The sequence below is a fragment of the Phyllobates terribilis genome, unplaced genomic scaffold (genome assembly GCF_046119375.1).
Source record: "Phyllobates terribilis strain yellow unplaced genomic scaffold, ASM4611937v1 Scaffold_142__1_contigs__length_4687701, whole genome shotgun sequence".
Classification (NCBI taxonomy): domain Eukaryota; kingdom Metazoa; phylum Chordata; class Amphibia; order Anura; family Dendrobatidae; genus Phyllobates; species Phyllobates terribilis.
This window is the reverse complement of record NW_027362902.1, coordinates 1042793-1068563: the sequence shown is the minus strand read 5'-3', so window position 1 is coordinate 1068563 and position 25771 is coordinate 1042793. Positions and strand designations below refer to the sequence as shown.

At 45.2% G+C, this 25771-nt stretch overlaps 13 non-coding genes and 4 pseudogenes across 13 annotated transcripts; all 17 read right to left on the bottom strand.

The window, feature by feature from the left end:
* Nucleotides 1-5746: 5746 nt before the first annotated feature.
* Nucleotides 5747-5928, bottom strand: LOC141206190 (U2 spliceosomal RNA). The gene has a single exon (XR_012276856.1). It is a non-coding gene; the product is annotated as a U2 spliceosomal RNA (small nuclear RNA).
* Nucleotides 5929-6452: 524 nt separating this feature from the next.
* On the bottom strand, nucleotides 6453-6568 carry LOC141206384 (U2 spliceosomal RNA; annotated as a pseudogene).
* A 1115-nt stretch (nucleotides 6569-7683) lies between these two features.
* On the bottom strand, nucleotides 7684-7874 carry LOC141205763 (U2 spliceosomal RNA). The gene has a single exon (XR_012276437.1). It is a non-coding gene; the product is annotated as a U2 spliceosomal RNA (small nuclear RNA).
* Nucleotides 7875-8989: 1115 nt separating this feature from the next.
* Nucleotides 8990-9180, bottom strand: LOC141206003 (U2 spliceosomal RNA). The gene has a single exon (XR_012276672.1). It is a non-coding gene; the product is annotated as a U2 spliceosomal RNA (small nuclear RNA).
* Nucleotides 9181-10295: 1115 nt separating this feature from the next.
* On the bottom strand, nucleotides 10296-10486 carry LOC141206150 (U2 spliceosomal RNA). The gene has a single exon (XR_012276816.1). It is a non-coding gene; the product is annotated as a U2 spliceosomal RNA (small nuclear RNA).
* Nucleotides 10487-11601: 1115 nt separating this feature from the next.
* On the bottom strand, nucleotides 11602-11792 carry LOC141205752 (U2 spliceosomal RNA). Its single transcript, XR_012276426.1, has one exon. It is a non-coding gene; the product is annotated as a U2 spliceosomal RNA (small nuclear RNA).
* Nucleotides 11793-12907: 1115 nt separating this feature from the next.
* LOC141205739 (U2 spliceosomal RNA) lies at nucleotides 12908-13098 on the bottom strand. Its single transcript, XR_012276414.1, has one exon. It is a non-coding gene; the product is annotated as a U2 spliceosomal RNA (small nuclear RNA).
* A 1115-nt stretch (nucleotides 13099-14213) lies between these two features.
* LOC141206008 (U2 spliceosomal RNA) lies at nucleotides 14214-14404 on the bottom strand. Its single transcript, XR_012276677.1, has one exon. It is a non-coding gene; the product is annotated as a U2 spliceosomal RNA (small nuclear RNA).
* A 1115-nt stretch (nucleotides 14405-15519) lies between these two features.
* Nucleotides 15520-15710, bottom strand: LOC141205964 (U2 spliceosomal RNA). The gene has a single exon (XR_012276634.1). It is a non-coding gene; the product is annotated as a U2 spliceosomal RNA (small nuclear RNA).
* A 1115-nt stretch (nucleotides 15711-16825) lies between these two features.
* On the bottom strand, nucleotides 16826-17015 carry LOC141206352 (U2 spliceosomal RNA). The gene has a single exon (XR_012276981.1). It is a non-coding gene; the product is annotated as a U2 spliceosomal RNA (small nuclear RNA).
* A 796-nt stretch (nucleotides 17016-17811) lies between these two features.
* LOC141206422 (U2 spliceosomal RNA) lies at nucleotides 17812-17903 on the bottom strand (annotated as a pseudogene).
* Nucleotides 17904-19018: 1115 nt separating this feature from the next.
* Nucleotides 19019-19209, bottom strand: LOC141205727 (U2 spliceosomal RNA). Its single transcript, XR_012276403.1, has one exon. It is a non-coding gene; the product is annotated as a U2 spliceosomal RNA (small nuclear RNA).
* A 1115-nt stretch (nucleotides 19210-20324) lies between these two features.
* LOC141206233 (U2 spliceosomal RNA) lies at nucleotides 20325-20503 on the bottom strand (annotated as a pseudogene).
* A 789-nt stretch (nucleotides 20504-21292) lies between these two features.
* Nucleotides 21293-21384, bottom strand: LOC141206421 (U2 spliceosomal RNA; annotated as a pseudogene).
* A 1115-nt stretch (nucleotides 21385-22499) lies between these two features.
* On the bottom strand, nucleotides 22500-22690 carry LOC141205715 (U2 spliceosomal RNA). Its single transcript, XR_012276392.1, has one exon. It is a non-coding gene; the product is annotated as a U2 spliceosomal RNA (small nuclear RNA).
* Nucleotides 22691-23805: 1115 nt separating this feature from the next.
* LOC141205704 (U2 spliceosomal RNA) lies at nucleotides 23806-23996 on the bottom strand. The gene has a single exon (XR_012276381.1). It is a non-coding gene; the product is annotated as a U2 spliceosomal RNA (small nuclear RNA).
* Nucleotides 23997-25111: 1115 nt separating this feature from the next.
* On the bottom strand, nucleotides 25112-25299 carry LOC141206257 (U2 spliceosomal RNA). The gene has a single exon (XR_012276913.1). It is a non-coding gene; the product is annotated as a U2 spliceosomal RNA (small nuclear RNA).
* Nucleotides 25300-25771: the final 472 nt, after the last annotated feature.

Here is a 25771-nt window from a genome sequence, read left to right as displayed (position 1 = left end):
AAAATTCTATCTTTAGACCGACTACACGCACCAATTCCAAACATCGCCACACGCCAATCCACAAAATTCACGCCTGCTAAACCCTTACACAATCCACCTACACACTTCCACACACTGTACGCGTACTCACAATCCCACATAACATGCCTCACAGTCTCACAACCACCACATCCCACTCTCGGACACACATCTGTTCTTATCAACTCTCTTTTCTTCTGCACTTCTCTCACAGGTAAAATATTATGTAAAGTCATCCACACCACATCCTTCTGTTTGTTTGACATCCCAAACGTATCTAACTTCTTCCATGCATCTGAAACCTCATTCCCTCTCAGCCCAACAATATTACACTCTACCTCATTTGCACTCATTCTTTTCACCACATTCTTGGTCATTCTAAAATCATTCATTCCCACACTCAACAAATCATGCTTTCTCACAAATTTCTCAATCACCTCATACCAAACAGGACACTTAAAGGCCACAGGCACACTCGCATCTCTCTTCCTCCAGCATAACCCATACAACATCCATCCAGCAGAATAATTAGCCATAAAAGCACCTTTATTGCCTTTACCCAGCAAAATAACCACAGTCTTAATATAATTAAGACCTAAAAAAACTTCAATATTGGGAAAGGCCAGCCCACCATGCTGACAAGCCTTAAAAAGGCTCTCCCGCTTCAACTTCTCCATCTTACTACACCACAGGAATGTGAATACCAACTTCTCTATTCTCTTAATTTTCCTGTAAGGAGAAGGAAAAACAGTCGCCACATAAAGCAGGATAGGGAGAATCACTGCTTTGATAATTAATACCTTACCACGCAGAGTCAATTCTCTCATTCGCCAAAAATTCAATTTACGTTCAACCCGCATACCACACTCTTCCCAACTTTCATTCCCTTTTAAGTCATCATTAAATAATACGTCCAAAATCTTGATTGCACCCACTTCACACTTTACACCATCCATACGAATACTACTATCTCCAAAACATTTAAAACTACATTTATTCCAATTTACCCTAAAACCAGACGCACCAACAAAAAAATCCAAAAGCAATTTAATTCTACTCAAAGAAGCCATACTTTCACTCACAACCACAACATCATCCATATAACCTAACACTTTCACATGCTTACCACCACTACCAGGCACCAACAAACCTCTCATCATTTTATCCCGTCTAATCAAACATAACAATGGTTCTATTACACATACAAATAAGACGGGGGACATAGGACACCCCTGCCTTACTCCTGACCTAATCTTCACTTTGTCACACAGCCACCCATTAACCAAGAACTCACTTGACACACAATCATACAATGATTTTACACAATTCACAAATTCTCTAGGAAACCCCATTCTTTCCAGTACTTTAAACAAAAACACATGCGAAACCCTGTCAAACGCCTTCTCAAAATCAATAGCTAAAGTCATACATTTCTGCTTTCTATCCTTGCAATCCCCAATCATATCTCTCAACAATAACAAGTTATCACTCATACTTCTTCCAGGCACTGCACATACTTGGTCCTCCTCCACAACACTACCAATCACTTCACGCATACGATTTGCCAGTAACTTACTGTAGACCTTATAATCCGAATTCAGCAGTGTTATTGGTCTCCAGTTTTCCAAACGTTTCCTCTCACCCTTTTTATACACAAGCACAACCACTCCTTCTTTCATTGATTCACACAACCTACCATTCACCCACATATACTTACATACCTCAGTCAAATCTGTTCCCAAAACTTCCCATGCTTTCACATACAACTCTACAGGTATACCATCTTTTCCAGGAGTCTTACTCTTTTTAGCACTCCACACCACATTCTTCACTTCATCCAGAACTACATCCTCACACAACAGATCACGCTCCTCAGAATCAAGTTTTTTCTCCACACCATTCAGAACATATGACACAAGCCCAGAGTCAATCCATTTCTCATCATACAACTTGCTATAAAACCTATTCACTTCTTTCAGCACATCCTCACCCATACAGTTGGTTCCACTTTCATTCACAACTTCATTCATATCAGTCTTCCTACCATTCATTTTTTTAAAAAAGAACCTCTTACACTTCTCATTTTTCTCCAGGTGCTCAATTTTAGTACGATATATAATTTCCTTTCCTTTCTCATCCAACACACGCCTCAATTCATTCTTAGCCTCAGTAAGTTGATCAGACATCTCCAAACCACTTGCAACACACTTTCTCAACCAGTCAATCCGTCTATTAAGGTCATTAAACCTATTCCTATATCTGGCAGCTTTTCTATAGCCCCACTTTTTGAAGAAAGTTTTAAATTGCACTTTCACCCAGTCCCACCAGTCAAGAACACACACAAAATCCTTCTTACGCATTCTCCATCTTTCATACTTTACATTAAACTCATTCATCACCTCATCATCCTCTAACAGCCTTGCATTCAACTTCCATACCCCACCGCCATACACTTGGTCACCATTCGCACAAAACACGCCTCTCAAACATTCATGGTCCGAAAAAGGTACCTTTTGTTGAGAAAAATCCAAACATACCATATTTTTAGAAAATAACATTAAATCAATTCTGGAATGAATCTCACCACGGTCAGCATGGTATGTCGGCGGTGGTGGCATGCCAAGAACAACAACTGCTGCATCTAAAAAGGAAAAATCACAAATTAAATGGGACAATTTCTTTCCTGTTATGTCACACTTTCCTTCTGTGACACAATTAACGTCCCCAACAAAAATAGTGGGAGATTTCCCTGGAAGAAAAAAACTTAATTTTTCAAGAAGAGCAAGCCGCTCTTCCTTCCCTGTAGGGCAATATAAATTAATAATTCTGACCCGCCACCCTCTATAACTCAAAAATGCAATTAAACATCGGCCCACCTCCACCACAATATAACTATCAATAGAGATTTCTTTATTCCCAACTAATATCCCCACCCCATCATTTTTATTATGATTAGACCCTGACCAGATATGCTGTCCGTAAGGCCAGTCTTTGTCACAAGGAGCATCCTGAATCCCACACTCCTGAAGGCAAAAAACATCAGCACCTAAATGTTTCAGGTAGTCCAGAACAGTTGTTCTTCTGATTTTAGATCTGATCTGCCTTACATTTAGGGACACTACATCCCAACCAGATTGGCAAGACATTAATTAATGAAAAGAAATACATGACTCAATGTTGATCACACCATACTCATCCATTATCATCAGACTGGGAAAGCACCCCAAAGGTGTTGATGCTCTCAGGGATGCCAAGGTAAGGAGCATCAGGGGAGAAGACATCCTGCGGGTAAATGCGGTCACTTGCAGGACTGTCGCACCCTCCGCTGGCAGGTGAGTACTCTCGTCTGGGTTTTTTATTGGCCAGTTCAGGAGTATCATCATCATCAAAAGACCTCCCAGAAGTAAAGTCTCCTTGGCCACCATCCCTGGCCACCTCTTCGTCTGTAGCACCCCAGGACAATGCAGGGGTTTGAGCTAGAGACACATCCATGTCACCCTCACCACATATTTCGGACTGATGAGGGAGGTCCACATCCAACTCGGAGATCTCCATACCTGGCCCAGCAGGGGCCGGAGGGTCCAACAGGTTCTGGGCCTCACCCACCAGATCTTCAACCTCAGGGGTCTCCGTCTCCTCATTGATCTCTGCAGTAGTCACCTGTGGGTAACAGCAGGGACAGTAGGCTTACCTTTGGTCACTTCGGAGAAGGACCTAGGCTTGACTTTAGCCTTACAATCCCGAATCACATGTCCTTCCTCCCCGCAGGCATCACATACCACCGGGTTGGAACAATCCTTCGCCAGATGACCGTACTTGTTGCACTTTCTACAGTTTGGCAATTGCTTGCAGAAATCCTGGATATGCCCGAACATGTTGCATCTCCTGCAGAACAATGGCGCCTCGGGAAAAAACAGATATCCAGAGTCTCTTCCAATTGTAAAGTTCAGGGGAGGATAGTGAATACCTCCAGGACCATGAGGGTCTATCCCAAACCTCACAAAGTATTTATACTTCCCAGTCCACAGCCCTTCTCCATTTAAGATTTTATGGGAGAATTGCACAAAAATGCAGTGTCTTCTCAGGAATGCAGTGATATCATCCCGGGAGATAAAGGGGTTGTGCATGAATACTACCACCGGGATATCCCCCTTAGAGTAGAGTACAGTGAAGATAAGTCCATCCAGCTGAGGGTGCTCTGAAAGGACTTGAAGAGTTTTGAAAAGGTTTTGGCAAGCCGCCATAGAAGAAAGCACCAAGACGTACCTATGCTCCCTTCTGAACTCCTGCAAACAGATGATCTCCGACTTCTGGATCTTTAGGATTTCATAGAAAATGGCGTTGACCAGGTATGACAACGAGAAATGGTCCTTCTTCTCCTCAGAGACCTCGATACGGAAAGCATTCTTGACCCGGGGATCCCCGGTCCCAGCAAAGCGAAGCTTGACACCCATGGTCGCTTCAGGAATCGCCTTCTCGTTTCCTCCTCACTCTCCCCCTATAGCAGCATCCAGCTTAAGCCACCGAAGTGGCGATGCTGGAAGGCCGAGGGCTAGTACACAAGGAACCTCTTGTCCAAACACTAGGTCTGAGCCAAAAGGCCGAGAAGCGATAACCAGAATTGGTTTCAAACTACGGAGCCACCCAAGGATCCTGAAAAGTCCATTTGTGGAGATGAGCTCCTGGACTCCCGTTAAGAAGACATGTTGTCATCCTCTAGATCCCTTACATGCCTGCACTTTTCGGCTTGCTGCTGCTGCAATCCACGCGTTTTAGATCTGCATAACTCCACCTCTTTAAACACAGCACCTTCACCCCCTGCTGTTCCCACCCGCCTCAACACCGTTGGAAGGGAGGAGAACCAATTAAGGCGGGGGGTGGGGTGGAACGAGCAGCTGTCTACCCTTAGCAGGAGGGCTCCTGATTACATACCTCTCCTGCTGCTGCTGCTGCTGGCTGTCCAGCAGCAGACTGAAGGTGGCTGCTGCTGTGCACAGGTATATAAAGGCTCAGAGCCTATTATGACACGCGCAGCCAGCGTTCCATTGCCACATTCCATCTACTGCAGGCAGGATACCTGGCTGGCTGAATGTCGCTGAGAAGCTCACAGAGACCGCCATAAGCAACAGTTTAACAGAATGCCACAGACTAATCAACCAAACTTTTTGGGTTGGGTTCTCTTTTATAGTCTGCAGGCATTAAATGAAAGAAGTCAGTGTTCCAGCAGAGGGAGACAACGTTTCAGAAAAGGCATTGTAGCAAACCAAAAAATAAATTTTAAGCGCAGCAGAGTAACCAGCGCACATACCTGTTAGCTCAGGTGAGTTTAAAAGGCTGCTGTTGATAACAAGGGCATTTGCTAAATAGATGGTGTGTGTGCAACAATATACTGAAAGGTCAATTATATTGTGCAGCTTATCTCACCACCTGTAGTTATTTAGGTGAAAGCTCCAAAATGCTTGCCTAATATGTCTGTTTATCCAAAAGGAAGTAAAAAGGGAGAGCTAGAAAGATAGCATTGCATCACATTACATGGCAATGCAATGCACAGTTGCTGAAGTTGAACCAAAATGAGCTTGTAATCTGGCTTCTGCAACTTTGAACATGAAAAATCCAATGAGGAGAAGAAAAGCAAAGCCAAAGAGTCCATCCCAAAATCCGACAAACAAGCAAAATGAACAAAAAACATTGAATTCAATTCTTTCTGATTTTAGAAACTGCATTAAAGAAGGGGTGCACTGGTCCTGGAGATACTGCAATACCAGGTCAATGCGTGGAGTGGACAGAGCAAGCTCTTTTTCCATCTCCCTGTTCTAAAAATCCATTTAATATATGGTCCCCAGATAGGGGACGTATCAGATATTAAACTGATAAGAACAGATTTTTTGATTGAAGCTGCATCCAAGGCACTGAAAAATGTGACCGAAGTCACACCAAAACAGCGCACGAGGCGAGGATTCATGTGGACCCTTCCCGGAGGAGAGGGTCCCCAATAAACCATCCCCATCCCTCCGAGCCAGAAGGCCACAGCGAGGGTCAGGGATCTCCGATGCTCTCCCTAGCCGAAGCCGGAGAAGAGCCGTTTTCGTGCTCCCAGCTTCCATCTAGGCTGCCACCCTAGTGGAGCTGGAGCCTGTGTTGGTTTCTCAGCCCAAAGCTGACCGGACCTCCGACCGGGTTTATAAAAATTCCCCTTCCTAGCCCGTAGGCCAGGAATAGGGGGGGTTGCTCAGAAAGTATGATTGGCAAAGGTGCGGCGTGCTATGAAGCCAAGTCTTTCTGGGGTTCCCAGTCCCAGTAAGCTTGGACTCCCACCAGGGCGCCTACTCCTGGGGCACATTGCTCCAAAGCCCTCACACTTACCCAGCCTAGTGACTTCGATCCTGGAGGGCCATGTTTTCCATCAGATAACTCTATGAGCCACCTGGCGTACTAACAAGTGCACCAAACCAGTGTGTAATATGCATCAATTTACTAGGGCAGCCCAAGGACAAAACTGCCTTTTCAAAAGATACTACACTTGATCTTAGCCAAAAGGCCGAGAAGCGATAACCAGAATTGGTTTCAAACTACGGAGCCACCCAAGGATCCTGAAAAGTCCATTTGTGGAGATGAGCTCCTGGACTCCCGTTAAGAAGACATGTTGTCAACCTCTAGATCCCTTACATGCCTGCACTTTTCGGCTTGCTGCTGCTGCAATCCACGCGTTTTAGATCTGCATAACTCCACCTCTTTAAATACAGCACCTTCACCCCCTGCTGTTCCCACCCGCCTCAACACCGTTGGAAGGGAGGAGAACCAATTAAGGCGGGGGGTGGGGTGGAACGAGCAGCTGTCTACCCTTAGCAGGAGGGCTCCTGATTACATACCTCTCCTGCTGCTGCTGCTGCTGGCTGTCCAGCAGCAGACTGAAGGTGGCTGCTGCTGTGCACAGGTATATAAAGGCTCAGAGCCTATTATGACACGCGCAGCCAGCGTTCCATTGCCACATTCCATCTACTGCAGGCAGGATACCTGGCTGGCTGAATGTCGCTGAGAAGCTCACAGAGACCGCCATAAGCAACAGTTTAACAGAATGCCACAGACTAATCAACCAAACTTTTTGGGTTGGGTTCTCTTTTATAGTCTGCAGGCATTAAATGAAAGAAGTCAGTGTTCCAGCAGAGGGAGACAACGTTTCAGAAAAGGCATTGTAGCAAACCAAAAAAGAAATTTTAAGCGCAGCAGAGTAACCAGCGCACATACCTGTTAGCTCAGGTGAGTTTAAAAGGCTGCAGTTGATAACAAGGGCATTTGCTAAATAGATGGTGTGTGTGCAACAATATACTGAAAGGTCAATTATATTGTGCAGCTTATCTCACCACCTGTAGTTATTTAGGTGAAAGCTCCAAAATGCTTGCCTAATATGTCTGTTTATCCAAAAGGAAGTAAAAAGGGAGAGCTAGAAAGATAGCATTGCATCACATTACATGGCAATGCAATGCACAGTTGCTGAAGTTGAACCAAAATGAGCTTGTAATCTGGCTTCTGCAACTTTGAACATGAAAAATCCAATGAGGAGAAGAAAAGCAAAGCCAAAGAGTCCATCCCAAAATCCGACAAACAAGCAAAATGAACAAAAAACATTGAATTCAATTCTTTCTGATTTTAGAAACTGCATTAAAGAAGGGGTGCACCGGTCCTGGAGATACTGCAATACCAGGTCAATGCGTGGAGTGGACAGAGCAAGCTCTTTTTCCATCTCCCTGTTCTAAAAATCCATTTAATATATGGTCCCCAGATAGGGGACGTATCAGATATTAAACTGATAAGAACAGATACTACACTTGATCTTAGCCAAAAGGCCGAGAAGCGATAACCAGAATTGGTTTCAAACTACGGAGCCACCCAAGGATCCTGAAAAGTCCATTTGTGGAGATGAGCTCCTGGACTCCCGTTAAGAAGACATGTTGTCAACCTCTAGATCCCTTACATGCCTGCACTTTTCGGCTTGCTGCTGCTGCAATCCACGCGTTTTAGATCTGCATAACTCCACCTCTTTAAACACAGCACCTTCACCCCCTGCTGTTCCCACCCGCCTCAACACTGTTGGAAGGGAGGAGAACCAATTAAGGCGGGGGGTGGGGTGGAACGAGCAGCTGTCTACCCTTAGCAGGAGGGCTCCTGATTACATACCTCTCCTGCTGCTGCTGCTGCTGGCTGTCGAGCAGCAGACTGAAGGTGGCTGCTGCTGTGCACAGGTATATAAAGGCTCAGAGCCTATTATGACACGCGCAGCCAGCGTTCCATTGCCACATTCCATCTACTGCAGGCAGGATACCTGGCTGGCTGAATGTCGCTGAGAAGCTCACAGAGACCGCCATAAGCAACAGTTTAACAGAATGCCACAGACTAATCAACCAAACTTTTTGGGTTGGGTTCTCTTTTATAGTCTGCAGGCATTAAATGAAAGAAGTCAGTGTTCCAGCAGAGGGAGACAACGTTTCAGAAAAGGCATTGTAGCAAACCAAAAAAGAAATTTTAAGCGCAGCAGAGTAACCAGCGCACATACCTGTTAGCTCAGGTGAGTTTAAAAGGCTGCTGTTGATAACAAGGGCATTTGCTAAATAGATGGTGTGTGTGCAACAATATACTGAAAGGTCAATTATATTGTGCAGCTTATCTCACCACCTGTAGTTATTTAGGTGAAAGCTCCAAAATGCTTGCCTAATATGTCTGTTTATCCAAAAGGAAGTAAAAAGGGAGAGCTAGAAAGATAGCATTGCATCACATTACATGGCAATGCAATGCACAGTTGCTGAAGTTGAACCAAAATGAGCTTGTAATCTGGCTTCTGCAACTTTGAACATGAAAAATCCAATGAGGAGAAGAAAAGCAAAGCCAAAGAGTCCATCCCAAAATCCGACAAACAAGCAAAATGAACAAAAAACATTGAATTCAATTCTTTCTGATTTTAGAAACTGCATTAAAGAAGGGGTGCACCGGTCCTGGAGATACTGCAATACCAGGTCAATGCTTGGAGTGGACAGAGCAAGCTCTTTTTCCATCTCCCTGTTCTAAAAATCCATTTAATATATGGTCCCCAGATAGGGGACGTATCAGATATTAAACTGATAAGAACAGATACTACACTTGATCTTAGCCAAAAGGCCGAGAAGCGATAACCAGAATTGGTTTCAAACTACGGAGCCACCCAAGGATCCTGAAAAGTCCATTTGTGGAGATGAGCTCCTGGACTCCCGTTAAGAAGACATGTTGTCAACCTCTAGATCCCTTACATGCCTGCACTTTTCGGCTTGCTGCTGCTGCAATCCACGCGTTTTAGATCTGCATAACTCCACCTCTTTAAACACAGCACCTTCACCCCCTGCTGTTCCCACCCGCCTCAACACCGTTGGAAGGGAGGAGAACCAATTAAGGCGGGGGGTGGGGTGGAACGAGCAGCTGTCTACCCTTAGCAGGAGGGCTCCTGATTACATACCTCTCCTGCTGCTGCTGCTGCTGGCTGTCCAGCAGCAGACTGAAGGTGGCTGCTGCTGTGCACAGGTATATAAAGGCTCAGAGCCTATTATGACACGCGCAGCCAGCGTTCCATTGCCACATTCCATCTACTGCAGGCAGGATACCTGGCTGGCTGAATGTCGCTGAGAAGCTCACAGAGACCGCCATAAGCAACAGTTTAACAGAATGCCACAGACTAATCAACCAAACTTTTTGGGTTGGGTTCTCTTTTATAGTCTGCAGGCATTAAATGAAAGAAGTCAGTGTTCCAGCAGAGGGAGACAACGTTTCAGAAAAGGCATTGTAGCAAACCAAAAAAGAAATTTTAAGCGCAGCAGAGTAACCAGCGCACATACCTGTTAGCTCAGGTGAGTTTAAAAGGCTGCTGTTGATAACAAGGGCATTTGCTAAATAGATGGTGTGTGTGCAACAATATACTGAAAGGTCAATTATATTGTGCAGCTTATCTCACCACCTGTAGTTATTTAGGTGAAAGCTCCAAAATGCTTGCCTAATATGTCTGTTTATCCAAAAGGAAGTAAAAAGGGAGAGCTAGAAAGATAGCATTGCATCACATTACATGGCAATGCAATGCACAGTTGCTGAAGTTGAACCAAAATGAGCTTGTAATCTGGCTTCTGCAACTTTGAACATGAAAAATCCAATGAGGAGAAGAAAAGCAAAGCCAAAGAGTCCATCCCAAAATCCGACAAACAAGCAAAATGAACAAAAAACATTGAATTCAATTCTTTCTGATTTTAGAAACTGCATTAAAGAAGGGGTGCACCGGTCCTGGAGATACTGCAATACCAGGTCAATGCGTGGAGTGGACAGAGCAAGTTCTTTTTCCATCTCCCTGTTCTAAAAATCCATTTAATATATGGTCCCCAGATAGGGGACGTATCAGATATTAAACTGATAAGAACAGATACTACACTTGATCTTAGCCAAAAGGCCGAGAAGCGATAACCAGAATTGGTTTCAAACTACGGAGCCACCCAAGGATCCTGAAAAGTCCATTTGTGGAGATGAGCTCCTGGACTCCCGTTAAGAAGACATGTTGTCAACCTCTAGATCCCTTACATGCCTGCACTTTTCGGCTTGCTGCTGCTGCAATCCACGCGTTTTAGATCTGCATAACTCCACCTCTTTAAACACAGCACCTTCACCCCCTGCTGTTCCCACCCGCCTCAACACCGTTGGAAGGGAGGAGAACCAATTAAGGCGGGGGGTGGGGTGGAACGAGCAGCTGTCTACCCTTAGCAGGAGGGCTCCTGATTACATACCTCTCCTGCTGCTGCTGCTGCTGGCTGTCCAGCAGCAGACTGAATGTGGCTGCTGCTGTGCACAGGTATATAAAGGCTCAGAGCCTATTATGACACGCGCAGCCAGCGTTCCATTGCCACATTCCATCTACTGCAGGCAGGATACCTGGCTGGCTGAATGTCGCTGAGAAGCTCACAGAGACCGCCATAAGCAACAGTTTAACAGAATGCCACAGACTAATCAACCAAACTTTTTGGGTTGGGTTCTCTTTTATAGTCTGCAGGCATTAAATGAAAGAAGTCAGTGTTCCAGCAGAGGGAGACAACGTTTCAGAAAAGGCATTGTAGCAAACCAAAAAAGAAATTTTAAGCGCAGCAGAGTAACCAGCGCACATACCTGTTAGCTCAGGTGAGTTTAAAAGGCTGCTGTTGATAACAAGGGCATTTGCTAAATAGATGGTGTGTGTGCAACAATATACTGAAAGGTCAATTATATTGTGCAGCTTATCTCACCACCTGTAGTTATTTAGGTGAAAGCTAAAAAATGCTTGCCTAATATGTCTGTTTATCCAAAAGGAAGTAAAAAGGGAGAGCTAGAAAGATAGCATTGCATCACATTACATGGCAATGCAATGCACAGTTGCTGAAGTTGAACCAAAATGAGCTTGTAATCTGGCTTCTGCAACTTTGAACATGAAAAATCCAATGAGGAGAAGAAAAGCAAAGCCAAAGAGTCCATCCCAAAATCCGACAAACAAGCAAAATGAACAAAAAACATTGAATTCAATTCTTTCTGATTTTAGAAACTGCATTAAAGAAGGGGTGCACCGGTCCTGGAGATACTGCAATACCAGGTCAATGCGTGGAGTGGACAGAGCAAGCTCTTTTTCCATCTCCCTGTTCTAAAAATCCATTTAATATATGGTCCCCAGATAGGGGACGTATCAGATATTAAACTGATAAGAACAGATACTACACTTGATCTTAGCCAAAAGGCCGAGAAGCGATAACCAGAATTGGTTTCAAACTACGGAGCCACCCAAGGATCCTGAAAAGTCCATTTGTGGAGATGAGCTCCTGGACTCCCGTTAAGAAGACATGTTGTCAACCTCTAGATCCCTTACATGCCCGCACTTTTCGGCTTGCTGCTGCTGCAATCCACGCGTTTTAGATCTGCATAACTCCACCTCTTTAAACACAGCACCTTTACCCCCTGCTGTTCCCACCCGCCTCAACACCGTTGGAAGGGAGGAGAACCAATTAAGGCGGGGGGTGGGGTGGAACGAGCAGCTGTCTACCCTTAGCAGGAGGGCTCCTGATTACATACCTCTCCTGCTGCTGCTGCTGCTGGCTGTCCAGCAGCAGACTGAAGGTGGCTGCTGCTGTGCACAGGTATATAAAGGCTCAGAGCCTATTATGACACGCGCAGCCAGCGTTCCATTGCCACATTCCATCTACTGCAGGCAGGATACCTGGCTGGCTGAATGTCGCTGAGAAGCTCACAGAGACCGCCATAAGCAACAGTTTAACAGAATGCCACAGACTAATCAACCAAACTTTTTGGGTTGGGTTCTCTTTTATAGTCTGCAGGCATTAAATGAAAGAAGTCAGTGTTCCAGCAGAGGGAGACAACGTTTCAGAAAAGGCATTGTAGCAAACCAAAAAAGAAATTTTAAGCGCAGCAGAGTAACCAGCGCACATACCTGTTAGCTCAGGTGAGTTTAAAAGGCTGCAGTTGATAACAAGGGCATTTGCTAAATAGATGGTGTGTGTGCAACAATATACTGAAAGGTCAATTATATTGTGCAGCTTATCTCACCACCTGTAGTTATTTAGGTGAAAGCTCCAAAATGCTTGCCTAATATGTCTGTTTATCCAAAAGGAAGTAAAAAGGGAGAGCTAGAAAGATAGCATTGCATCACATTACATGGCAATGCAATGCACAGTTGCTGAAGTTGAACCAAAATGAGCTTGTAATCTGGCTTCTGCAACTTTGAACATGAAAAATCCAATGAGGAGAAGAAAAGCAAAGCCAAAGAGTCCATCCCAAAATCCGACAAACAAGCAAAATGAACAAAAAACATTGAATTCAATTCTTTCTGATTTTAGAAACTGCATTAAAGAAGGGGTGCACCGGTCCTGGAGATACTGCAATACCAGGTCAATGCGTGGAGTGGACAGAGCAAGCTCTTTTTCCATCTCCCTGTTCTAAAAATCCATTTAATATATGGTCCCCAGATAGGGGACGTATCAGATATTAAACTGATAAGAACAGATACTACACTTGATCTTAGCCAAAAGGCCGAGAAGCGATAACCAGAATTGGTTTCAAACTACGGAGCCACCCAAGGATCCTGAAAAGTCCATTTGTGGAGATGAGCTCCTGGACTCCCGTTAAGAAGACATGTTGTCAACCTCTAGATCCCTTACATGCCTGCACTTTTCGGCTTGCTGCTGCTGCAATCCACGCGTTTTAGATCTGCATAACTCCACCTCTTTAAACACAGCACCTTCACCCCCTGCTGTTCCCACCCGCCTCAACACCGTTGGAAGGGAGGAGAACCATTTAAGGCGGGGGGTGGGGTGGAACGAGCAGCTGTCTACCCTTAGCAGGAGGGCTCCTGATTACATACCTCTCCTGCTGCTGCTGCTGCTGGCTGTCCAGCAGCAGACTGAAGGTGGCTGCTGCTGTGCACAGGTATATAAAGGCTCAGAGCCTATTATGACACGCGCAGCCAGCGTTCCATTGCCACATTCCATCTACTGCAGGCAGGATACCTGGCTGGCTGAATGTCGCTGAGAAGCTCACAGAGACCGCCATAAGCAACAGTTTAACAGAATGCCACAGACTAATCAACCAAACTTTTTGGGTTGGGTTCTCTTTTATAGTCTGCAGGCATTAAATGAAAGAAGTCAGTGTTCCAGCAGAGGGAGACAACGTTTCAGAAAAGGCATTGTAGCAAACCAAAAAAGAAATTTTAAGCGCAGCAGAGTAACCAGCGCACATACCTGTTAGCTCAGGTGAGTTTAAAAGGCTGCTGTTGATAACAAGGGCATTTGCTAAATAGATGGTGTGTGTGCAACAATATACTGAAAGGTCAATTATATTGTGCAGCTTATCTCACCACCTGTAGTTATTTAGGTGAAAGCTCCAAAATGCTTGCCTAATATGTCTGTTTATCCAAAAGGAAGTAAAAAGGGAGAACTAGAAAGATAGCATTGCATCACATTACATGGCAATGCAATGCACAGTTGCTGAAGTTGAACCAAAATGAGCTTGTAATCTGGCTTCTGCAACTTTGAACATGAAAAATCCAATGAGGAGAAGAAAAGCAAAGCCAAAGAGTCCATCCCAAAATCCGACAAACAAGCAAAATGAACAAAAAACATTGAATTCAATTCTTTCTGATTTTAGAAACTGCATTAAAGAAGGGGTGCACCGGTCCTGGAGATACTGCAATACCAGGTCAATGCTTGGAGTGGACAGAGCAAGCTCTTTTTCCATCTCCCTTTTCTAAAAATCCATTTAATATATGGTCCCCAGATAGGGGACGTATCAGATATTAAACTGATAAGAACAGATACTACACTTGATCTTAGCCAAAAGGCCGAGAAGCGATAATCAGAATTGGTTTCAAACTACGGAGCCACCCAAGGATCCTGAAAAGTCCATTTGTGGAGATGAGCTCCTGGACTCCCGTTAAGAAGACATGTTGTCAACCTCTAGATCCCTTACATGCCTGCACTTTTCGGCTTGCTGCTGCTGCAATCCACGCGTTTTAGATCTGCATAACTCCACCTCTTTAAACACAGCACCTTCACCCCCTGCTGTTCCCACCCGCCTCAACACCGTTGGAAGGGAGGAGAACCAATTAAGGCGGGGGGTGGGGTGGAACGAGCAGCTGTCTACCCTTAGCAGGAGGGCTCCTGATTACATACCTCTCCTGCTGCTGCTGCTGCTGGCTGTCCAGCAGCAGACTGAAGGTGGCTGCTGCTGTGCACAGGTATATAAAGGCTCAGAGCCTATTATGACACGCGCAGCCAGCGTTCCATTGCCACATTCCATCTACTGCAGGCAGGATACCTGGCTGGCTGAATGTCGCTGAGAAGCTCACAGAGACCGCCATAAGCAACAGTTTAACAGAATGCCACAGACTAATCAACCAAACTTTTTGGGTTGGGTTCTCTTTTATAGTCTGCAGGCATTAAATGAAAGAAGTCAGTGTTCCAGCAGAGGGAGACAACGTTTCAGAAAAGGCATTGTAGCAAACCAAAAAAGAAATTTTAAGCGCAGCAGAGTAACCAGCGCACATACCTGTTAGCGCAGGTGAGTTTAAAAGGCTGCTGTTGATAACAAGGGCATTTGCTAAATAGATGGTGTGTGTGCAACAATATACTGAAAGGTCAATTATATTGTGCAGCTTATCTCACCACCTGTAGTTATTTAGGTGAAAGCTCCAAAATGCTTGCCTAATATGTCTGTTTATCCAAAAGGAAGTAAAAAGGGAGAGCTAGAAAGATAGCATTGCATCACATTACATGGCAATGCAATGCACAGTTGCTGAAGTTGAACCAAAATGAGCTTGTAATCTGGCTTCTGCAACTTTGAACATGAAAAATCCAATGAGGAGAAGAAAAGCAAAGCCAAAGAGTCCATCCCAAAATCCGACAAACAAGCAAAATGAACAAAAAACATTGAATTCAATTCTTTCTGATTTTAGAAACTGCATTAAAGAAGGGGTGCACCGGTCCTGGAGATACTGCAATACCAGGTCAGTGCGTGGAGTGGACAGAGCAAGCTCTTTTTCCATCTCCCTGTTCTAAAAATCCATTTAATATATGGTCCCCAGATAGGGGACGTATCAGATATTAAACTGATAAGAACAGATACTACACTTGATCTTAGCCAAAAGGCCGAGAAGCGATAACCAGAATTGGTTTCAAACTACGGAGCCACCCAAGGATCCTGAAAAGTCCATTTGTGGAGATGAGCTCCTGGACTCCCGTTAAGAAGACATGTTGTCAACCTCTAGATCCCTTACATGCCTGCACTTTTCGGCTTGCTGCTGCTGCAATCCACGCGTTTTAGATCTGCATAACTCCACCTCTTTAAACACAGCACCTTCACCCCCTGCTGTTCCCACCCGCCTCAACACCGTTGGAAGGGAGGAGAACCAATTAAGGCGGGGGGTGGGGTGGAACGAGCAGCTGTCTACCCTTAGCAGGAGGGCTCCTGATTACATACCTCTCCTGCTGCTGCTGCTGCTGGCTGTCCAGCAGCAGACTGAAGGTGGCTGCTGCTGTGCACAGGTATATAAAGGCTCAGAGCCTATTATGACACGCGCAGCCAGCGTTCCATTGCCACATTCCATCTACTGCAGGCAGGATACCTGGCTGGCTGAATGTCGCTGAGAAGCTCACAGAGACCGCCATAAGCAACAGTTTAACAGAATGCCACAGACTAATCAACCAAACTTTTTGGGTTGGGTTCTCTTTTATAGTCTGCAGGCATTAAATGAAAGAAGTCAGTGTTCCAGCAGAGGGAGACAACGTTTCAGAAAAGGCATTGTAGCAAACCAAAAAAGAAATTTTAAGCGCAGCAGAGTAACCAGCGCACATACCTGTTAGCTCAGGTGAGTTTAAAAGGCTGCTGTTGATAACAAGGGCATTTGCTAAATAGATGGTGTGTGTGCAACAATATACTGAAAGGTCAATTATATTGTGCAGCTTATCTCACCACCTGTAGTTATTTAGGTGAAAGCTCCAAAATGCTTGCCTAATATGTCTGTTTATCCAAAAGGAAGTAAAAAGGGAGAGCTAGAAAGATAGCATTGCATCACATTACATGGCAATGCAATGCACAGTTGCTGAAGTTGAACCAAAATGAGCTTGTAATCTGGCTTCTGCAACTTTGAACATGAAAAATCCAATGAGGAGAAGAAAAGCAAAGCCAAAGAGTCCATCCCAAAATCCGACAAACAAGCAAAATGAACAAAAAACATTGAATTCAATTCTTTCTGATTTTAGAAACTGCATTAAAGAAGGGGTGCACCGGTCCTGGAGATACTGCAATACCAGGTCAATGCGTGGAGTGGACAGAGCAAGCTCTTTTTCCATCTCCCTGTTCTAAAAATCCATTTAATATATGGTCCCCAGATAGGGGACGTATCAGATATTAAACTGATAAGAACAGATTTTTTTTTTTTTTTCTTTTTTTTTCGAAAGCCCGAATTCGTGTACAAAACCCGAGTGCGCTTAAAAAAGTGACAAGTGCCACAAAAAAAGTGCACTAGGATGCTGGTCTTCTTGAAACCCTCTCCAAAAGGAGAAGAGTCCCCCAAACCATTCCCCGTCCCTCCGAGCCAGAAGGCCACAGCGAGGAACAGGGACAAAAAGCCACCTCCAGCCGGAGCCAGAGGCGACCCAATCTTACCCCCAGCACCTGCCCGAGTTCTCACCCGAGCAAGGCACTGGGAGCCAAAGACTGTGCTCCCCTCCCGGAAGAGGGGAGCCAACAACGCTCTCCTCCAGAAAGAGGAGAGCCAGGGGGGTTCAGGGGGGAGCGGAACCTGATGGCCACACACTCCCCCCCTAGACCTGCCAAGAGAGGAACCCGTAAGGGAACCGCATCCCGACAAAATCCTAGTAAGGACGTGGACACACGTGAAAAAGTGGACACACAGTGACAAAAAAATTAAATAAATAGTGAAGGTTTCACAGTATAATACTGCCCGGACCTTCGACCGGGAATTGAATAATTCCCCATCCTAAGGCCAGAAGGCCCGGAATAAGGGTGTGTGTGAAGAAAGAAATATTGAAGTGCTAGTGCAAATGTGCCATAAACTCAAGTGGGGTTCCCAATCCCAGTGAGTTGAGGCACCCCAGGGTCACCACTCCTGGGGCACTTCACACTTCGGGCTTTCGATCTTCCCCGGCCCAATGGCGTCGATCCTGGGGGGCCATGCTTTCCACCAGATGACTATATTAGCCACCTGGCGTACTAACAAGCGCCTAAACCCCAGTGTGCATAATGTATCAATCTACTAGGGCGGCCAACATCCAAAACCGCCTTTTCGAAAGATACTACACTTGATCTTAGCCAAAAGGCCGAGAAGCGATAACCAGAATTGGTTTCAAACTACGGAGCCACCCAAGGATCCTGAAAAGTCCATTTGTGGAGATGAGCTCCTGGACTCCCGTTAAGAAGACATGTTGTCAACCTCTAGATCCCTTACATGCCTGCACTTTTCGGCTTGCTGCTGCTGCAATCCACGCGTTTTAGATCTGCATAACTCCACCTCTTTAAACACAGCACCTTCACCCCCTGCTGTTCCCACCCGCCTCAACACCGTTGGAAGGGAGGAGAACCAATTAAGGCGGGGGGTGGGGTGGAACGAGCAGCTGTCTACCCTTAGCAGGAGGGCTCCTGATTACATACCTCTCCTGCTGCTGCTGCTGCTGGCTGTCCAGCAGCAGACTGAAGGTGGCTGCTGCTGTGCACAGGTATATAAAGGCTCAGAGCCTATTATGACACGCGCAGCCAGCGTTCCATTGCCACATTCCATCTACTGCAGGCAGGATACCTGGCTGGCTGAATGTCGCTGAGAAGCTCACAGAGACCGCCATAAGCAACAGTTTAACAGAATGCCACAGACTAATCAACCAAACTTTTTGGGTTGGGTTCTCTTTTATAGTCTGCAGGCATTAAATGAAAGAAGTCAGTGTTCCAGCAGCGGGAGACAACGTTTCAGAAAAGGCATTGTAGCAAACCAAAAAAGAAATTTTAAGCGCAGCAGAGTAACCAGCGCACATACCTGTTAGCTCAGGTGAGTTTAAAAGGCTGCTGTTGATAACAAGGGCATTTGCTAAATAGATGGTGTGTGTGCAACAATATACTGAAAGGTCAATTATATTGTGCAGCTTATCTCACCACCTGTAGTTATTTAGGTGAAAGCTCCAAAATGCTTGCCTAATATGTCTGTTTATCCAAAAGGAAGTAAAAAGGGAGAGCTAGAAAGATAGCATTGCATCACATTACATGGCAATGCAATGCACAGTTGCTGAAGTTGAACCAAAATGAGCTTGTAATCTGGCTTCTGCAACTTTGAACATGAAAAATCCAATGAGGAGAAGAAAAGCAAAGCCAAAGAGTCCATCCCAAAATCCGACAAACAAGCAAAATGAACAAAAAACATTGAATTCAATTCTTTCTGATTTTAGAAACTGCATTAAAGAAGGGGTGCACCGGTCCTGGAGATACTGCAATACCAGGTCAATGCGTGGAGTGGACAGAGCAAGCTCTTTTTCCATCTCCCTGTTCTAAAAATCCATTTAATATATGGTCCCCAGATAGGGGACGTATCAGATATTAAACTGATAAGAACAGATACTACACTTGATCTTAGCCAAAAGGCCGAGAAGCGATAACCAGAATTGGTTTCAAACTACGGAGCCACCCAAGGATCCTGAAAAGTCCATTTGTGGAGATGAGCTCCTGGACTCCCGTTAAGAAGACATGTTGTCAACCTCTAGATCCCTTACATGCCTGCACTTTTCGGCTTGCTGCTGCTGCAATCCACGCGTTTTAGATCTGCATAACTCCACCTCTTTAAACACAGCACCTTCACCCCCTGCTGTTCCCACCCGCCTCAACACCGTTGGAAGGGAGGAGAACCAATTAAGGCGGGGGGTGGGGTGGAACGAGCAGCTGTCTACCCTTAGCAGGAGGGCTCCTGATTACATACCTCTCCTGCTGCTGCTGCTGCTGGCTGTCCAGCAGCAGACTGAAGGTGGCTGCTGCTGTGCACAGGTATATAAAGGCTCAGAGCCTATTATGACACGCGCAGCCAGCGTTCCATTGCCACATTCCATCTACTGCAGGCAGGATACCTGGCTGGCTGAATGTCGCTGAGAAGCTCACAGAGACCGCCATAAGCAACAGTTTAACAGAATGCCACAGACTAATCAACCAAACTTTTTGGGTTGGGTTCTCTTTTATAGTCTGCAGGCATTAAATGAAAGAAGTCAGTGTTCCAGCAGAGGGAGACAACGTTTCAGAAAAGGCATTGTAGCAAACCAAAAAAGAAATTTTAAGCGCAGCAGAGTAACCAGCGCACATACCTGTTAGCTCAGGTGAGTTTAAAAGGCTGCTGTTGATAACAAGGGCATTTGCTAAATAGATGGTGTGTGTGCAACAATATACTGAAAGGTCAATTATATTGTGCAGCTTATCTCACCACCTGTAGTTATTTAGGTGAAAGCTCCAAAATGCTTGCCTAATATGTCTGTTTATCCAAAAGGAAGTAAAAAGGGAGAGCTAGAAAGATAGCATTGCATCACATTACATGGCAATGCAATGCACAGTTGCTGAAGTTGAACCAAAATGAGCTTGTAATCTGGCTTCTGCAACTTTGAACATGAAAAATCCAATGAGGAGAAGAAAAGCAAAGCCAAAGAGTCCATCCCAAAATCCGACAAACAAGCAAAATGAACAAAAAACATTGAATTCAATTCTTTCTGATTTTAGAAACTGCATTAAAGAAGGGGTGCACCGGTCCTGGAGATACTGCAATACCAGGTCAATGCGTGGAGTGGACAGAGCAAGCTCTTTTTCCATCTCCCTGTTCTAAAAATCCATTTAATATATGGTCCCCAGATAGGGGACGTATCAGATATTAAACTGATAAGAACAGATTTTTTTATCGAAAGCCCGAATTCGTGTACAAAACCCGAGTGCGCTTAAAAAAGTGACAAGTGCCACAAAAAAAGTGCACTAGGATGCTGGTCTTCTTGAAACCCTCTCCAAAAGGAGAAGGGTCCCCCAAACCATTCCCCGTCCCTCCGAGCCAAAAGGCCACAGCGAGGAACAGGGACAAAAAGCCACCTCCAGCCGAAGCCAGAGGCGACCCAATCTTACCCCCAGCACCTGCCCGAGTTCTCACCCGAGCAAGGCACTGGGAGCCAAAGACTGTGCTCCCCTCCCGGAAGAGGGGAGCCAACAACGCTCTCCTCCCGAAAGAGGAGAGCCAGGGGGGTTCAGGGGGGAGCGGAACCTGATGGCCACACACTCCCCCCCTAGACCTGCCAAGAGAGGAACCCGTAAGGGAACCGCATCCCGACAAAATCCTAGTAGGACGTGACACACGTGAATAAGTGGACACACAGTGACAAAGAAATTAAATAAATAGTGAAGGTTTCACAGTATAATACTGCCCGGACCTTCGACCGGGAATTGAAAAATTCCCCATCCTAAGGCCAGAAGGCCCGGAATAAGGGTGTGTGCGAAGAAAGAAAATTTGAAGTGCTTGTGCAAATGTGCCATAAACCCAAGTGGGGTTCCCAATCCCAGTGAGTTAAGGCACCCCAGGGTCACCACTCCTGGGGCACTTCACACTTCGGGCTTTCGATCTTCCCCGGCCCAATGGCGTCGATCCTGGGGGGCCATGCTTTCCACCAGATGACTATATTAGCCACCTGGCGTACTAACAAGCGCCTAAACCCCAGTGTGCATAATGTATCAATCTACTAGGGCGGCCAACATCCAAAACCGCCTTTTCGAAAGATACTACACTTGATCTTAGCCAAAAGGCCGAGAAGCGATAACCAGAATTGGTTTCAAACTACGGAGCCACCCAAGGATCCTGAAAAGTCCATTTGTGGAGATGAGCTCCTGGACTCCCGTTAAGAAGACATGTTGTCAACCTCTAGATCCCTTACATGCCTGCACTTTTCGGCTTGCTGCTGCTGCAATCCACGCGTTTTAGATCTGCATAACTCCACCTCTTTAAACACAGCACCTTCACCCCCTGCTGTTCCCACCCGCCTCAACACCGTTGGAAGGGAGGAGAACCAATTAAGGCGGGGGGTGGGGTGGAACGAGCAGCTGTCTACCCTTAGCAGGAGGGCTCCTGATTACATACCTCTCCTGCTGCTGCTGCTGCTGGCTGTCCAGCAGCAGACTGAAGGTGGCTGCTGCTGTGCACAGGTATATAAAGGCTCAGAGCCTATTATGACACGCGCAGCCAGCGTTCCATTGCCACATTCCATCTACTGCAGGCAGGATACTTGGCTGGCTGAATGTCGCTGAGAAGCTCACAGAGACCGCCATAAGCAACAGTTTAACAGAATGCCACAGACTAATCAACCAAACTTTTTGGGTTGGGTTCTCTTTTATAGTCTGCAGGCATTAAATGAAAGAAGTCAGTGTTCCAGCAGAGGGAGACAACGTTTCAGAAAAGGCATTGTAGCAAACCAAAAAAGAAATTTTAAGCGCAGCAGAGTAACCAGCGCACATACCTGTTAGCTCAGGTGAGTTTAAAAGGCTGCTGTTGATAACAAGGGCATTTGCTAAATAGATGGTGTGTGTGCAACAATATACTGAAAGGTCAATTATATTGTGCAGCTTATCTCACCACCTGTAGTTATTTAGGTGAAAGCTCCAAAATGCTTGCCTAATATGTCTGTTTATCCAAAAGGAAGTAAAAAGGGAGAGCTAGAAAGATAGCATTGCATCACATTACATGGCAATGCAATGCACAGTTGCTGAAGTTGAACCAAAATGAGCTTGTAATCTGGCTTCTGCAACTTTGAACATGAAAAATCCAATGAGGAGAAGAAAAGCAAAGCCAAAGAGTCCATCCCAAAATCCGACAAACAAGCAAAATGAACAAAAAACATTGAATTCAATTCTTTCTGATTTTAGAAACTGCATTAAAGAAGGGGTGCACCGGTCCTGGAGATACTGCAATACCAGGTCAATGCGTGGAGTGGACAGAGCAAGCTCTTTTTCCATCTCCCTGTTCTAAAAATCCATTTAATATATGGTCCCCAGATAGGGGACGTATCAGATATTAAACTGATAAGAACAGATACTACACTTGATCTTAGCCAAAAGGCCGAGAAGCGATAACCAGAATTGGTTTCAAACTACGGAGCCACCCAAGGATCCTGAAAAGTCCATTTGTGGAGATGAGCTCCTGGACTCCCGTTAAGAAGACATGTTGTCAACCTCTAGATCCCTTACATGCCTGCACTTTTCGGCTTGCTGCTGCTGCAATCCACGCGTTTTAGATCTGCATAACTCCACCTCTTTAAACACAGCACCTTCACCCCCTGCTGTTCCCACCCGCCTCAACACCGTTGGAAGGGAGGAGAACCAATTAAGGCGGGGGGTGGGGTGGAACGAGCAGCTGTCTACCCTTAGCAGGAGGGCTCCTGATTACATACCTCTCCTGCTGCTGCTGCTGCTGGCTGTCCAGCAGCAGACTGAAGGTGGCTGCTGCTGTGCACAGGTATATAAAGGCTCAGAGCCTATTATGACACGCGCAGCCAGCGTTCCATTGCCACATTCCATCTACTGCAGGCAGGATACCTGGCTGGCTGAATGTCGCTGAGAAGCTCACAGAGACCGCCATAAGCAACAGTTTAACAGAATGCCACAGACTAATCAACCAAACTTTTTGGGTTGGGTTCTCTTTTATAGTCTGCAGGCATTAAATGAAAGAAGTCAGTGTTCCAGCAGAGGGAGACAACGTTTCAGAAAAGGCATTGTAGCAAACCAAAAAAGAAATTTTAAGCGCAGCAGAGTAACCAGCGCACATACCTGTTAGCTCAGGTGAGTTTAAAAGGCTGCTGTTGATAACAAGGGCATTTGCTAAATAGATGGTGTGTGTGCAACAATATACTGAAAGGTCAATTATATTGTGCAGCTTATCTCACCACCTGTAGTTATTTAGGTGAAAGCTCCAAAATGCTTGCCTAATATGTCTGTTTATCCAAAAGGAAGTAAAAAGGGAGAGCTAGAAAGATAGCATTGCATCACATTACATGGCAATGCAATGCACAGTTGCTGAAGTTGAACCAAAATGAGCTTGTAATCTGGCTTCTGCAACTTTGAACATGAAAAATCCAATGAGGAGAAGAAAAGCAAAGCCAAAGAGTCCATCCCAAAATCCGACAAACAAGCAAAATGAACAAAAAACATTGAATTCAATTCTTTCTGATTTTAGAAACTGCATTAAAGAAGGGGTGCACCGGTCCTGGAGATACTGCAATACCAGGTCAATGCGTGGAGTGGACAGAGCAAGCTCTTTTTCCATCTCCCTGTTCTAAAAATCCATTTAATATATGGTCCCCAGATAGGGGACGTATCAGATATTAAACTGATAAGAACAGATACTACACTTGATCTTAGCCAAAAGGCCGAGAAGCGATAACCAGAATTGGTTTCAAACTACGGAGCCACCCAAGGATCCTGAAAAGTCCATTTGTGGAGATGAGCTCCTGGACTCCCGTTAAGAAGACATGTTGTCAACCTCTAGATCCCTTACATGCCTGCACTTTTCGGCTTGCTGCTGCTGCAATCCACGCGTTTTAGATCTGCATAACTCCACCTCTTTAAACACAGCACCTTCACCCCCTGCTGTTCCCACCCGCCTCAACACCGTTGGAAGGGAGGAGAACCAATTAAGGCGGGGGGTGGGGTGGAACGAGCAGCTGTCTACCCTTAGCAGGAGGGCTCCTGATTACATACCTCTCCTGCTGCTGCTGCTGCTGGCTGTCCAGCAGCAGACTGAAGGTGGCTGCTGCTGTGCACAGGTATATAAAGGCTCAGAGCCTATTATGACACGCGCAGCCAGCGTTCCATTGCCACATTCCATCTACTGCAGGCAGGATACCTGGCTGGCTGAATGTCGCTGAGAAGCTCACAGAGACCGCCATAAGCAACAGTTTAACAGAATGCCACAGACTAATCAACCAAACTTTTTGGGTTGGGTTCTCTTTTATAGTCTGCAGGCATTAAATGAAAGAAGTCAGTGTTCCAGCAGAGGGAGACAACGTTTCAGAAAAGGCATTGTAGCAAACCAAAAAAGAAATTTTAAGCGCAGCAGAGTAACCAGCGCACATACCTGTTAGCTCAGGTGAGTTTAAAAGGCTGCGGTTGATAACAAGGGCATTTGCTAAATAGATGGTGTGTGTGCAACAATATACTGAAAGGTCAATTATATTGTGCAGCTTATCTCACCACCTGTAGTTATTTAGGTGAAAGCTCCAAAATGCTTGCCTAATATGTCTGTTTATCCAAAAGGAAGTAAAAAGGGAGAGCTAGAAAGATAGCATTGCATCACATTACATGGCAATGCAATGCACAGTTGCTGAAGTTGAACCAAAATGAGCTTGTAATCTGGCTTCTGCAACTTTGAACATGAAAAATCCAATGAGGAGAAGAAAAGCAAAGCCAAAGAGTCCATCCCAAAATCCGACAAACAAGCAAAATGAACAAAAAACATTGAATTCAATTCTTTCTGATTTTAGAAACTGCATTAAAGAAGGGGTGCACCGGTCCTGGAGATACTGCAATACCAGGTCAATGCGTGGAGTGGACAGAGCAAGCTCTTTTTCCATCTCCCTGTTCTAAAAATCCATTTAATATATGGTCCCCAGATAGGGGACGTATCAGATATTAAACTGATAAGAACAGATTTTTTTTTAATTTGGCTATCCCCTGCAGAGGGATAAAACCGTTTATTAAAACTTTAACAAATTACAAGCATAATTAAACAAATACCAAAACGTTAAAAGACAAATGAAATTTACAAAACAAAAAATACAAAGATTTTAAATAATTAGGTTCCATTGGTCAACAAGCCATTTTTTGGAAATATGTACATTCTTCTTTTTGTCAATTAAATAATAAGTGTACATTTCACATAAACATAAACTTAAAACATCATTCACTGATAAAACATCTTGTTTAAAAATAGCAATGTTGCGCGCTTTCCAGAGAGATGACTTGGCGCAGTTCACTGTCTTCCAAGCCATTGTGTACTGGTCCATTGTGGGGCATTCCATAAGTCCGTATAGCACAGTTTTATATGTAAAGTCCTTGAGGTCTGCCACCCTTTCCAGTAGGGGGAGCAGTCTTCTCCAGAAATCCTTTGCAAAATTACATGTCCATAATAGATGTTCCACCGTTTCCTCGTCTTGGC